Genomic DNA, 12,799 nt, shown 5'->3' on the forward strand with positions numbered 1-12,799 from the left:
AGGATTAGAAGTCTCAATATTATTAAAATGTTAAGTCTCCCCAAATTGATCCATAAATTCAATGCAATCACTATAAAATTTTCAGCAGCGTTTTTTAAAAGGTAGAAATAGATGAAGTCATTTTAAAATTCTTTTAAATTCTTACTTTTAAAATTCTTACTAAAATACAACAGACCAAAAATAGCCTTCTGAAAGAGAAGAACAAAATTGGAGAATTAACATTCTAGTCTCAAGAGTTATATAAAGCTATGGCAATTAAGACAGTGTGGTATCGGCAAAAGTACCGAGCCACTGGAGCTCTGACAGTGTGCTATTGGTATAAAAATAGATCAATGGAACAGAAGAGAAAATCTAGAAAAAGGCCCACACATTCATGGACAATTGATTTTTAACAAAGTTATAGAGGTAATTCAAAAATTAACTCAAGATAATTTTAACTCATTTAAAAATTTTAACTCAAAATGGACCATAGATCCAAGCATACAATGTGTTAAAAAATACATAAAAGACTTGAGCAGACACCAAAGAAGATAAAACAAAACAAAAAGCACATAAAAAGACAGTCGACATTAAGTTGCATTGAGTAAGTGCAAATTACAGCCATGATATACCACATCATACAAACTAGAATGGCTACAAGTAAAAAGATTGGCCATACCAGGTGTGGGGAGGATGTGGGGGAACTGAAAGTCTCATATACTGCTACTGGGGATGTAAAATGGTAAAACCATGTTGAAAACAGCTTAGCGGTTTATAAAAACATAAGTAAACATCTGCCAAATGACCTAGACATTCCGTTCTTATGTATTTATCCAAGAGAAATGAAAGCATATGCCTATATAAAGACTTGTACATGCATTCTTAGAGCAGCTTTCTTTTAAATAAAATTTTGAAATAACCTAAATGTCCACCAATAAATGAATGGTTAATGTGGTGGATATATTATCTTGATGGTGATGATGATCTTACAGAGGTATGCGTATGCCAAAACTTAGCAAATGGCACATTTTAAATATGTGCAGCTTACTGCATGACAATAACAGTAAAGCTTTTGTAAAATAATTCAATTTAATGCCTTAATTTTTTTTTAAGAAGATCTTATTTATTTATTTGACAGAGAGAGACACAACGAAAGACGGAACACAAGCAGGGGGAGCAGGAGAGGGAGAAGCAGTCTTCCGGACAATGCAGGACTTGATCCCAGGACCCCAGGATCATGATCTGAGCTGCAGGCAGATGCTTAACGACTGAGCCATCCAAGTGCCCCTAATGCCTTAAATTTTTCTGAACGTTTCTAAATGTTTTCTAAATGTTTCTCTTTCTAGGCATTGTGGAGGTTACAGGCATATAAAGAGAGTGAGGTTGGCAGGGCAAGTCACTGTCCAGCAATACATGGCCCAATATGATTAAAGAAAGAAGCTTGTGTGGAGGTGAGACCAGAGAAGCCTTTCCAAAGGAGAGATCCTTGGACTAGGCTGTGAAGGGTGAGCAAGGATGTCAGCAAGTGGCGCGAGAAGACAATGGACCTCAAAGTTCTGCTACCTCAGGCAACTGGTTCAGTCTTGTGCTAATATCAACATCTCCTTCTGCATGTACAGCATATAGCAATTTAAAATACCTTTATTTAACTTATTTTATTTACTTATTTATGTCCCACTTCCTACTTAAGTGATTCAGAGTGGCTTATAAAAACACACACAATCCAAGATTTAAAGAAAATGGATGAAACAATTGGAATGCAGACAATACAATGAAGTTGAGCTAGGATTTTTCCACAAAGGATGTATCATAAGATTCTGAATCATAAATTGCTAGAAGGATCAAAATTTGGCCGTGTGCTTTCTACAGGCTGGAACAAATTGGGAAATGATTATTACAAACTCACTAAGCACTTGGTGAAGTTTATCTCATTGAATCCTCACAGACCCCACACAGTGGGGGTGTCAGTCCTCCCAATGGCAGGGCACAGAGATTTTTCTGAAGCTGTTGGGAGCTATTGAATATGTGGAAGTATTTTCCTCTTCATCTGTTTTGCACGAAGGAGGAAATAGCTGTTGAAATTTAAATGAAAATTCTCACTGAGAAGAATCCAAGAAAAATTGGAAAAATCAGGAAATATGGAAATAAAAACTGAAGATAAATGGAGAGGTAACAAGACAAGCAGAAATACAGTCAAGAAGTGGGCAATGGAAATACAGTCAGAGCTGGGCTCGGCACTGGGGATGGCTTTCCCTCAGGGAAGCCATCTAAATTGAGAAAAGTTAAGGAAAGGTTGGGAGACTGAGAAGATGTGTAGAATTTAACACAAATTTACAAGATTGGGGCAACACAAATAAGAGTTCAGAGCCTCCTGAAGAGCGACCCTGTTAAGCTTGGGTTTGAGACCCCAAAGAGCTACCCTGAGGAGTCATGGTATTCTCTAGACTGGCCCTAAGAGGACCAGGAAAATCAGCTTTGAATCATGTCAGTCTACTAAAGTCATCTGAGTAATTAAAGTAATCTGAGATAACTAATCCCCTACTCTCCTTTGAGAAGCAAATATAAATCCACCTCAGAGGCAAATGATATTCTAAGCTTGAAATTATAGTTTTTAAAATACAATGTCTGGAAATGTTCAGAATAGGCAAAGGCATAGAGACTGAAAAGAAACCAGTGGTTTCCAGGGGCTAGAGGCAGGGGAAATGGGGAGTGACTGAGAATGGGTAGGAGGTTGCTTTTTGGGGTGATGAAAGTGTTCTGGAATTAGATAACGGCGCTGGTTGCACAACTCTGGGAATATACCCAAAACCACTTTTAAAGAGTGAACTTTATGGTATGTGAATTATAGCTCAATAAAGCTATTGTTTTTAAAATGAACATGAAATAAAAACATTTTCAGATCAACAAACTTTAGCAGAAAGTACGAATAGTTATTTAAGGCATAACGATTTCAGGACAAGATGATCTGGCTTATTAGGAAATGACTTAGTTCTCATTTGTTTTCATTATAAATGTTAGTCAAAAAAGAGCCCACTCCACAAATCATGGTCATGAGGTTTTCATGTAATATTCTTATATGACTTCTCTCCGGGCTGAACTATTATCGTTTTAAAGCAACTTCGCAGACATCCTAAGCAGACGATAGAAACTGGGATTAACCACAGTCCATTCTACCGTTTCTCTGTGGAGTACTATTATGAACACTATTTTTATTCTTCCTAAATGGAAGAGCATATAGATAAAGGGTAAGAAGCTATTTGTAGCCATCTCAAGTTCTTTTTATTAATAAAAGGCATTAAGTGTGTCACAGTAATATATAAAAATAATATTAGTAATATTTTAATAACATCTAACTCTTTCCTGTGCTTATTAACATGTCAGGCTCTCTCTTCTATACATTTTGCGTGTACTTCCTCGTTTAACAATACCTATGAGGTGCATGGTTATTCTTACTTCATAGAGGAGGAAACTGAAGAACAGAGGAATCAAGAGACTTATCCAAGGTCACACAGCTAGTAAATTGCAGAGTCAGGAACCCAAACACAAAGTGTGACTCCAAGGCTGCATGTTTTCCAGTATACTGTGCTTACTGCCTTTCGTGCACTCAGGTTTAGAGCCGGAATCCTAGGTTCAAGTCTAAGCAGCTCCATTTGCTAGCCCTATGAGCTTGGGCAAATAACAAAACTTCTCTTTGCCTTGGTTTTCTAAAATGGAAATGATATCTGCTCTGCACTACATGGCTTATGGGAATACCAAACTGTGGAAGTACTTTGTAAGATATAACACAACAAGCTAGCTTATTGGACTACAGCTGAGACCAACCTCCAACCCCCACTTCACCGAAGAAATGATGAATTACAGTGCCATGCTACCAGAAGCTGTCCCTAAACCAATCTTCCTGGTAGGTGTCCCAGTATGTGGTCAAGGATATATCCCAAGGACTTGCGATATAAATAGGGAAAGCTGTTTCACAGGTCCAACTGTGGTCCCACATCCTGTTAGGGTGAATGAGACTTTGCAACATTTTTTTGGCTGGAGCAAATGGCACTGAGAACCTGGTAAGGAGAATTCCATTCTCACCATCACTGGGGCAGCCGCCGGAGCTGACAGAGCTGGCTCAGCCAGCCCTGATGGTGTAGACTGGTGCGTGGACGTGCCTATGAGAGACATTCCTTTGAGAATTCTCAAAACGCTCTGGAGAGTGGGACTCTGTAAGAGCCTGGAATGTTTATATGAGTATTTGGGACCACAGCACTTTGAGATGTTTAATTTCTAATTTTTAATCATAGGTTGATGAAACATGAACTTTCAGGTTATCCTATTCCCAGTCATTTTTATTACTATTTTATTGTGGGAAAGAGGAATTCACTCAACCAGGATTAAGCAATGAGATCCATTACATCTCCATTCTTGGAGGTCCATCTCTCGGGGCTGGGAAAAGGCATGGTGATTTTTCAAGGCAGGAAATACTCCACAGAGGGAAATACCCTCTCTTCATTTCCATGAGTAATACATTTTCCAAGAGGATATTTTTCGGAAGCTGAAGGCAGAATGGACAATGAGCCCCACCCACTTGCTGGAAGCTGTGACCACTCTTCATCAGTCCTTTGACTTTTGATGATTCTCTGGATTTGATCATTTATCTGTGGTAAAGGCTGGAGGTAAGGAACCACACACAAAAAATTTTGGTTTAAGGTGCCCAAATTATTTTGTATATCAAGTATCATATGCAAGGCTTTTCGGGGACACAATTTCTAGTTTCTCATATTCTGGGGCAAGCTCAGACCTGCCTTTCTTTGCCAGTTTTAAAATCCATGTAGTAGGGGCGCCTGGGTGGCTCAGTGGGTTAAGCCTCTGCCTTCAGCTCAGGTCATGATCTCAGGGTCCTGGGATCCAGCCCCGCATCGGGCTCTCTGCTCAGCAGAGAGTCTGCTTCCCCACCCCACACCCCCAGTTGCCTCTCTGCCTGCTTGTGATCTCTGTCTGTCAAACAAACAAATAAAATCTTTAAAAAAAAATCCATGTATTAAGTACGTATGTGGGAGAAGTGTGTATGTGGTGGTGGTGGTGGTGGTTTGTCCAGAACTTTTTACTGGCATCTACCAGGAGAAGGGTCCCAAGACTCTCTCTTGCAGGCAAGCTTTCGGACTCCAGCCATCTTACGTTCTGGAGCTGCAGTCCCATTGTGTGACTCCTAAATGACTGAGCAGCCAGTTGCTGGATCCCAACATGGAGCCTCATGCCAGAGCCTGCTGAGTGCCCTGCTCTGCTGTGCTTCAGGAGGAAGCAGTGCTTTCCACCAAAGAAGGATTTTTGAGAATCTCTGACTTAGAATGAGTCGTCTACATAGCACTAGACCAACAGCTCTTCCTAGATTGGGGTCTAAATTCACTTCCTGAGGGCTTAAAGGATCTTTAAGGACATTTAAAATCTTCTCCCCTCTAACATGAACCAGGTTAGGCGAAGTTTTGCTGGTTTTGCTGCAGCAGTAAACAAGACCTTCATCTCTCTCAGTGGCTTAATACAACAGAAGTGATTTCTCCCTAATTTCGCACATCCAAGACACATTAACAAGAGACTCTGCCCATCATGGATACTCAGGGGCCCAGGCGGAAGAACTGCTTCTCTCCTGGGATGTTGCCATCACAACAGGAGTGGGACACGAGAAAGCATGGAAAAGTATGCCTTGGCTTCTAATTCTTCCACCCCAAATAGTCACATGGCCCACTGATTTTCAGTGGCGCAGGGAAGTGTGGTTTTCCCATGCGGTGGGAAGGGGGAAGCTGTAACATGAGGAGCAACTGCCACGTCTGCCTTACATGGAAGTGAGTATCCAAGCAAGAGCACAGAGATTCAAAATCCCAATTCGTGTGCTGAGATGAACCCAACAAAACGTAGTTTTCAAATCATTCTGAATACTTTCATATTGAGTATCTTATTATTTATTTATTCAATAACCTATTCCTCTACTCTGAACAGTGTAAGGAAAAGAGAAGGACACAATATCTGATAACAGTATCTGTCCCTTTGCCCTCCCAGGATCTTAGTCCAGGAGAGGGAGGGCGATGGATGGGAAGGGAAGGGAAAGGGAGGAAAGGGAAGGGGATTCAGTACCACACACACACACACAAAAGACTCAAATTGCTACAGTGTTCAGAGGTGATAGAAATTCTTTGTAGCTTTTGGAAACGGTTTCAAAGAAGAGGACTTGACGAGCAGGCAAAATTTTTAATGCAAAAGTAGTAGGTGTTTGTTGTTTATGCCAATTATACCAAGTAGTTGAAAGATAAAAAGAAAATTATACTCAGCCTGTACTTTTACTTCTTCAAAATAGGTATCCTTAACAGTGTGTGTGTGTGTGTGTGTGTACATGTATATGCATGTATATGCAATCTGCTTTTGACAATCAACACTGTATCATGACCATCTTTCTATGTCAAGGCAGCAGGTGGTAAAGGTGGCGGCTAGTGTTTGGCAGGTGGTAAAGACATCTCAGACTGTGAACAGAGGGGCAGAGGCAGGAGGTGGAGATGAGCAGCTCAGCTGGGTGGGAACACAATGTGCGGAGGTTTGGGGGAGAGATAAAGCTGGGAAAATGAATGGACCAAGTCTCAGAGGCTGTGCATTTCCAGTCAGGGAATTTCAACAGTTTTCAGTGAGCAATGATGAAACTAATGATTTACTTAAATTAAAAATAACGTTTAAAAAGATTTTTTTTTTAATTCGAGAAAAATTGAGAGAGAGAGAGAGAGCAGGAGAGAGAGGGAGAGAGAATCCAAAGTAGACTCCACACTGAGGGGAGAGCCTGATGTGGGCTTGATCCCAGGACTGAGAGGTCACGACCTGAGCCGAAACCAAGAATCGGATGCTTAACTGACTGAGCCATCCAGATGCTCCAAATTAAAAATGACTTGTAAAGAAACTTGCATTTATATTCAACTTGTATAAAATTAGAAAATGAAGAATAACTACAGAGGAGGAAAACATCCATTATCTTACCGCTCCAAGGTAACTCTGTTAAAATCTTGGTATTTATAGTTCTTGATCATTTTCAAGATATATGCCCACTCTTTTTGTGTAAAAACCAGATCATACTGCATATGTCATTCTGTAATCTGCTTTTTAAACCTAAAATGTTATAATTTTTTTAAGAATTTAAATATAAATTATTAGTGGTCAATAGCATTCCATTATGCAGATTTTACCCATAAATAATCAATTAAGAATCACACAAAAATAAAAATCAGTTCAATTTACCTTACCTCCCCCTTAGTGCATTCCATGTACCAAGTTTTGAAATTAACAATTAATTAGAGAACAACCACAATTGCTGAACACCCAGTAAGTGGAAGGCTCTGTGCTAAAGCAAGGCTGGGATGCAGAAACGGAAAAGAAGAGTGATGGGTGGGAGTGGGGAAGGGGGAGTGTTCTCACCAGAAACCAAAGATGGTTTGGTGGGTGAGGAGTAATGCAATCAAGCCGTGCATTTCGAAGTTTCTTCCGGAGTAGTGTGCATTCTTTAAAGAGGGATGAGAGAAGAAGAAGCTGTAAGACTCCTTCCTTTTTCCTCCCTTTCTTTCCCCCTTCCCTTCATCCTTCCTTTCTTCCTCCCTCCTTTCCTTCCTTCCATTAACAAAGGAGAATCTCCGTTAGGAAAAGCAATCTGGGATATGTGAGCGACAGAGCAACACAGGAAGAAGGACCACAGTCTTCGACCTGGATCTACTCAGGAGACTATAACCATCATTTTCTCCAACCTGTATACAGTCAGGTATTTAAAAAAGTCATGTCTTTGGGACTCAAAGCTGGTGTCTTGCAGGTTGTAGGAGAGTACAGGAGCCTGATTCTGGGGAGCAGGGGCAGTTCTCAGAACTGGATGTCTTGTGTGGTTCTGTTTCCTGTGACTGGCCAAAAGCCTTTGCTTAGAAAGTGAGGACCATGGCTCTTCCCTCCCACTTTCCATTCCTTCCTGCTGCAACGAGGATCTGCAGCACCCTACGTCCCTTGACGTGCTCTTAAGTTGTATTTAAATTGCTGTTCCCCATTGGTTTCCATGAATCTTTAAGCAAAATAACAATCACTGGTGGTCCTCTTCTAGCAGCTTCCAGATCCTTCTTTTCCTTGGTCCCTTACAGTCGTTGTATGGCCATGGAATTTGTGAGGGTCATAGCAGTCTTGGGCAGGTGCTCTCCCTTTGCTTTTGCTGATAAACTCCTGCTCAGGCTTCAAGCCTCAGATCAAACATCACCTCTACTGCAAAGTCTCTCTACCCCTTCCAGCACTGTCCCAAGATGGGGGGAGATCCTGTCGTACCTCCATGTTCCCATGAACGCGATTCTTCTGTTAAGGGCACCCAAGACACAGTGTGACAATTTACCTGTTTGCAAGTGTATCTCCACTTTACTGATGCATTAGAGCCCAGAAGACTGCATCTTTGTTGATTTTTTTAACAGCTTTATTGAGATAATTTACACACGATAGAGTTCACCTGTTTAAAGTGTACAACTTCATGGCTTTTAGAATGTTCACGGAGTGCATCACCATAATCTAATTTTATAACATTTTCTTAACACTCCAAAAGAAACCTTGAACTCATTAGCGGTCACACCCATTCCTCCCACCCACCCAGACCCCGAACTCCAAGCCCTAGCCAACCACAATGCTATTTTCTGTCTGTATAGATTTGTCTTTTCTGGACATTTTTACATAAATGCAATTATAGTGATCATTTTTTTGGTATAGCCTCTTCTGGCGCTTAGTAGTGCTTAGGAAATGTTTGTTCAGTAAATGAATGCACATCTGCATGATTGAGAAGTGGCTCGGAAAGGGTGGTACAAGGCAGAGTACTAGACTGAAAACCAGAAGACCTGCACTCCACTTCCAGTTCTGTCGATTCTTTATGTGTCGGAGGGAAAACCACTGGACTCTTCCGACTCTCAGCTTTCTAATCTGCAAAGAAATATTATCTGTCCTCCTTATCTCAAAAGATTACGGTGTATATCAAATGAGAACATTTATTTGGATGTGTTTTGTATATCTAAGCATGCTGTAGAAATGTAAAAAGAATTTGTTTTTACTTTCCTCTTTTGGAATGCCTGTAATAATAAATTGTTTGTTACATCAAGGACAGCAAAGAAGGTAGGATGGCAGAGTGCCGGTCTAAGGGGGCCGACCGATAGACACGCACGTTTCATTTCTGCTCCTGGAATGATAGCAGCTAAGACAGGGAAAAAACTGACAAAATGCCCAGGTAACCCATATCTATTACCGCATAAGTTTCTTAGCCAAATAGGGAGATAACGATCATTCTTAGGGTGAAGATTAAAGTCAATTCATTGGAAGAAAATATGATGTAACTTTCTTTTCTCTCCTGGCTATCAGGAAATCCTAGTTAATGGGCTTATTGCTTCTCTCCTTCAGGGTGTTTCCATGTCTCAGAAAGACAGGGTATTCAGTTCTAAGAGTGAGCCCTTTAGTGCTTCACCTCAGAGTGCAGATGGGACCCTTCACCCTGATTCAGTCCCTTTCTCTCCCTATAGATTCAAGGAGACTTAAGTAGATGTAGGGTAGGCGTGGATTTACTTCTCAAACATGACACTGAAACTCTGTAGAGAGATATAGATGGCAGGTTGTATGAGATTAACTGAGTAAACCACCAAATCTAAGAATATTTTGGGGGGAAAGTAGCCCTGTAAATCAAAGCTTATTCTCAGAGATTTTCTCTCACCCAATATTTTTGTAAGGGAAATTCCCCAAGTCCTGGATGAGAGAGATTAGAAGAGTCTCTGGTCTTAGTCTGGTCTAGGATGGAGTCTGGGTAAAAATACATGGATATAGACCAAAGGACCAACCCCAATTTCTCCAACCTTTCCAAGTCAGAGACTTGGAGCTTCCCCAGGGGTGAGCCAGTGGGGTGGGCTGGGCCATCTGCTCCCTCCCAGGAGCCTTTGGGCTCTGCCTTCCAAGTTGCCATCTTGCTTTTTCCACTTCCCTGATCATGTGATCTGTCCACAGCCCTCTTCCTAGTAAGGACCCCCTTTTTATCCATCTTTGGTGCTATTTCAGCTCTTTCCCTCACAGCCACTTCTTTCCTCTAGCCCAGGATTTCTTAGCCTCAGCACTGTTGGCATTTGGGGTCCCATCATTCTTTGTGGTGAGGGGCTGTCCTGTGCACTGTAGAGTGTCCAGACGCAGCCCTAGCCCATTCCACTCCATGTCTGTAGCATCTCCATCTCCCACACTCCCCAGTTAGGATGCCCCAAAACATCTCCAGACATTGTCCAATGTCCCTAGGGGACCAAACTGTGCCCCTGGAATCACCGCTCTAGTCCTTCCAAGTTCACTTGTGCCCCTGGAATCACTGCTCTAGTCCTTCCAAGTTCACTTGAAGTGCTTATTTGTTGAGACACTGGATTGTCCTTCCTGTGTTTTACGTAGTACCTCACAAATTTTAATATGCTTAAGAATCACCTTGGCATTTCTTAAAATGCACATTCTGGTTGCATAGTTTTGGGGGAAGGGTTTGAGTCTCTGCATTTCTAATGAGCTCCCGAATACTGCTGTTGCTGCTGGTCCACAGACCACACTTGGAGGAACAGGCTCTCCATCGTTGTGTCCTTATGAGCCTGTAGGACTTGACTTTATAAATAAGAAAACTGAGACGCAGAGAGCTCATAGGCCACTCAATCACATTTTGAACCCAAGTCTGCTTGTGTGCAAATCTTGTGCTCATAAGGCACAACCTCATTTGACATTGGGCCAAGGTCCTTGAGTTCTCTCCTGGCCCTCTCTTCCCAGGTAATCGTGCTAGGTTAAGCTCAGGCACATGTTTGCCTGGAATATCCATATTACACCATGCCTTCCTTCGACAGAATGAGCTACCCATGACCCCAGGTCGGGATTCTGGAATCTACTGAGCTATACCCATGACCTCATGCCTCTGTTCTAGCCTGCCCTGCTAACAGCTCATCCCTCCTGCCCTCCTGCCTATCTGGAGGCAGTTGTCTAGCACTGCAGCTGGCCTGGGGCTCACTTTCTCTCTCAGCTTCCTGCCTCAGCTGTCTGTTTCTCCTGTCCTCTCCTGTCTCCCCCGTGTCTACTGCTGCTACGTTTGTACTTGGTGTTCTTTTTTATCTCAGGAATGCCTCTGGGCATCGTCTTCCCGTAGTAGTTAGGGATTTTAGTAATGCTCTGGATCCTCACAGGGGAGGAAAGGGTGTGGTGCGGGCTCCTGCCAAAGACTGGAGGCAGGTTCTCCAGGAGCAAAAGGAGCGAAGGATTCCAGCTTGGTCCTCATACAGACCAGGCTGCTGGCTGGAGACGGCAGCAAGTATTTCATCTGCTTAAGGAAACAAACACCATTGAATGTGTGATGAAGGGAAGGGGTGTAGGTGCCAGAGAGACTGAGAAGGGTCTGCCTGCCGAGAGACTGGGACGGGCCAATTCCTTCCAAGGTCCCCTGTTCGTCCTCCACTGAGCTGGGGAAATGATCCCACCCCTCACATCACGTTCTACTCCCATGTCTCTTGCCTGATCCCAGATGATCCCAAGTCCCAGATGAATTACCAGGAAGGTAATTTAGAGCAGGGCTCAGCAGTCTCTCTGCAAAGGGCAGAGAGTAAATATTTTGGGCTTTGTGGGCCATACGGTCTCAGCCATGACTACTAGTCTCCATCGCTGGAGCACAAAAGCAGCCATAGACAATATGTAACAGACGGGGTGTGGCTGTGAACCAGTAAAACTTTACTCGTAAACACTGAAATTTGAATTTCATGTACTTCTCATTTTTTGATTTTTTGTTTGTTTGTTTGTTTTAGTCATTAACAAATGTAAAACCATTCTTAGGTCACAGGGTAAGCCATTCTCAGCTTATTCTTGGTCCATTGTTTGGCAGTCCCTGATCCAGGGTCTGGTGTTTCCCACAATGTGTCCCAGGGACATGGTCAAATACTCATGGGATGTGCTGCATTAAACAAAGTCAAGTACATGTCCCTGCCCCCCGGCCCTCCTGGGACTTCTCAGTCTTCATTATTCTCAGGAGCATTACATGTTCCCTAGAGGGGCTGGCACACGCCAGCCTTCTGGAATCTACTGACGAGGCAGTCTCTTGTCCCTCAGGACCAGGTTCTGGGCAACATGCTGTAGGAACGCGGCTAGGGTCTACCCTTCACTTTGACCACAGGACAACCGAAGTCTGACACCCAAACATATGGTTGGGTGTCTTCATCTTGGCTCCTGACATGCCAAGTCCCATGGGCAAAACCTGGCCAAGCAGTGCAGGGTGAAGCCCACCCACCAGGACACCGGGATACCTCAGGATACACCAGACCAGCTTTCCAGGTCTGGCCACATACTCACTGCCTTATTCTTCCTGAACCTGAATGGGGCCATCGGGGGCTGCATGTGAGGAAACTCTAAACTTCCAGGCCCTGAACCATCACAGAAGTACGTGTGGGTGATCCTCAGCCTCCAGGTCACTGTCCCGTCATTAACAGAGCACAATTATTGAATGATTTTGGAGTAAGGAGACTGGGTTGCTCTGCACAGCAATAATGTACTCCCGTGCGTGTACAGTTTGCAAAGCACTCTTTGTCGTTTTCCTTTGCTCCTTGCACCTGCGTTGTGGGGTGGGGGAGTCTGTTTGTTTGTTTTAGTTTTATAGATGCAGAAACTGAGGCTCAGGGTAGCCAGGAGACTTGTCCCTGGTCACAGAGCTGGTGGCACAGCCAGAAGTCGGCTCCAGGCCTCAGCTCACCTCGGCTCACCATCGCCCCATTGTCTTCACGTGAGGGGTGAGTAGGCAGTGAAGTAATTCTCTAGG

This window comes from Meles meles, chromosome 17 (genome assembly GCF_922984935.1).
Source record: "Meles meles chromosome 17, mMelMel3.1 paternal haplotype, whole genome shotgun sequence".
Lineage (NCBI taxonomy): Eukaryota > Metazoa > Chordata > Mammalia > Carnivora > Mustelidae > Meles > Meles meles.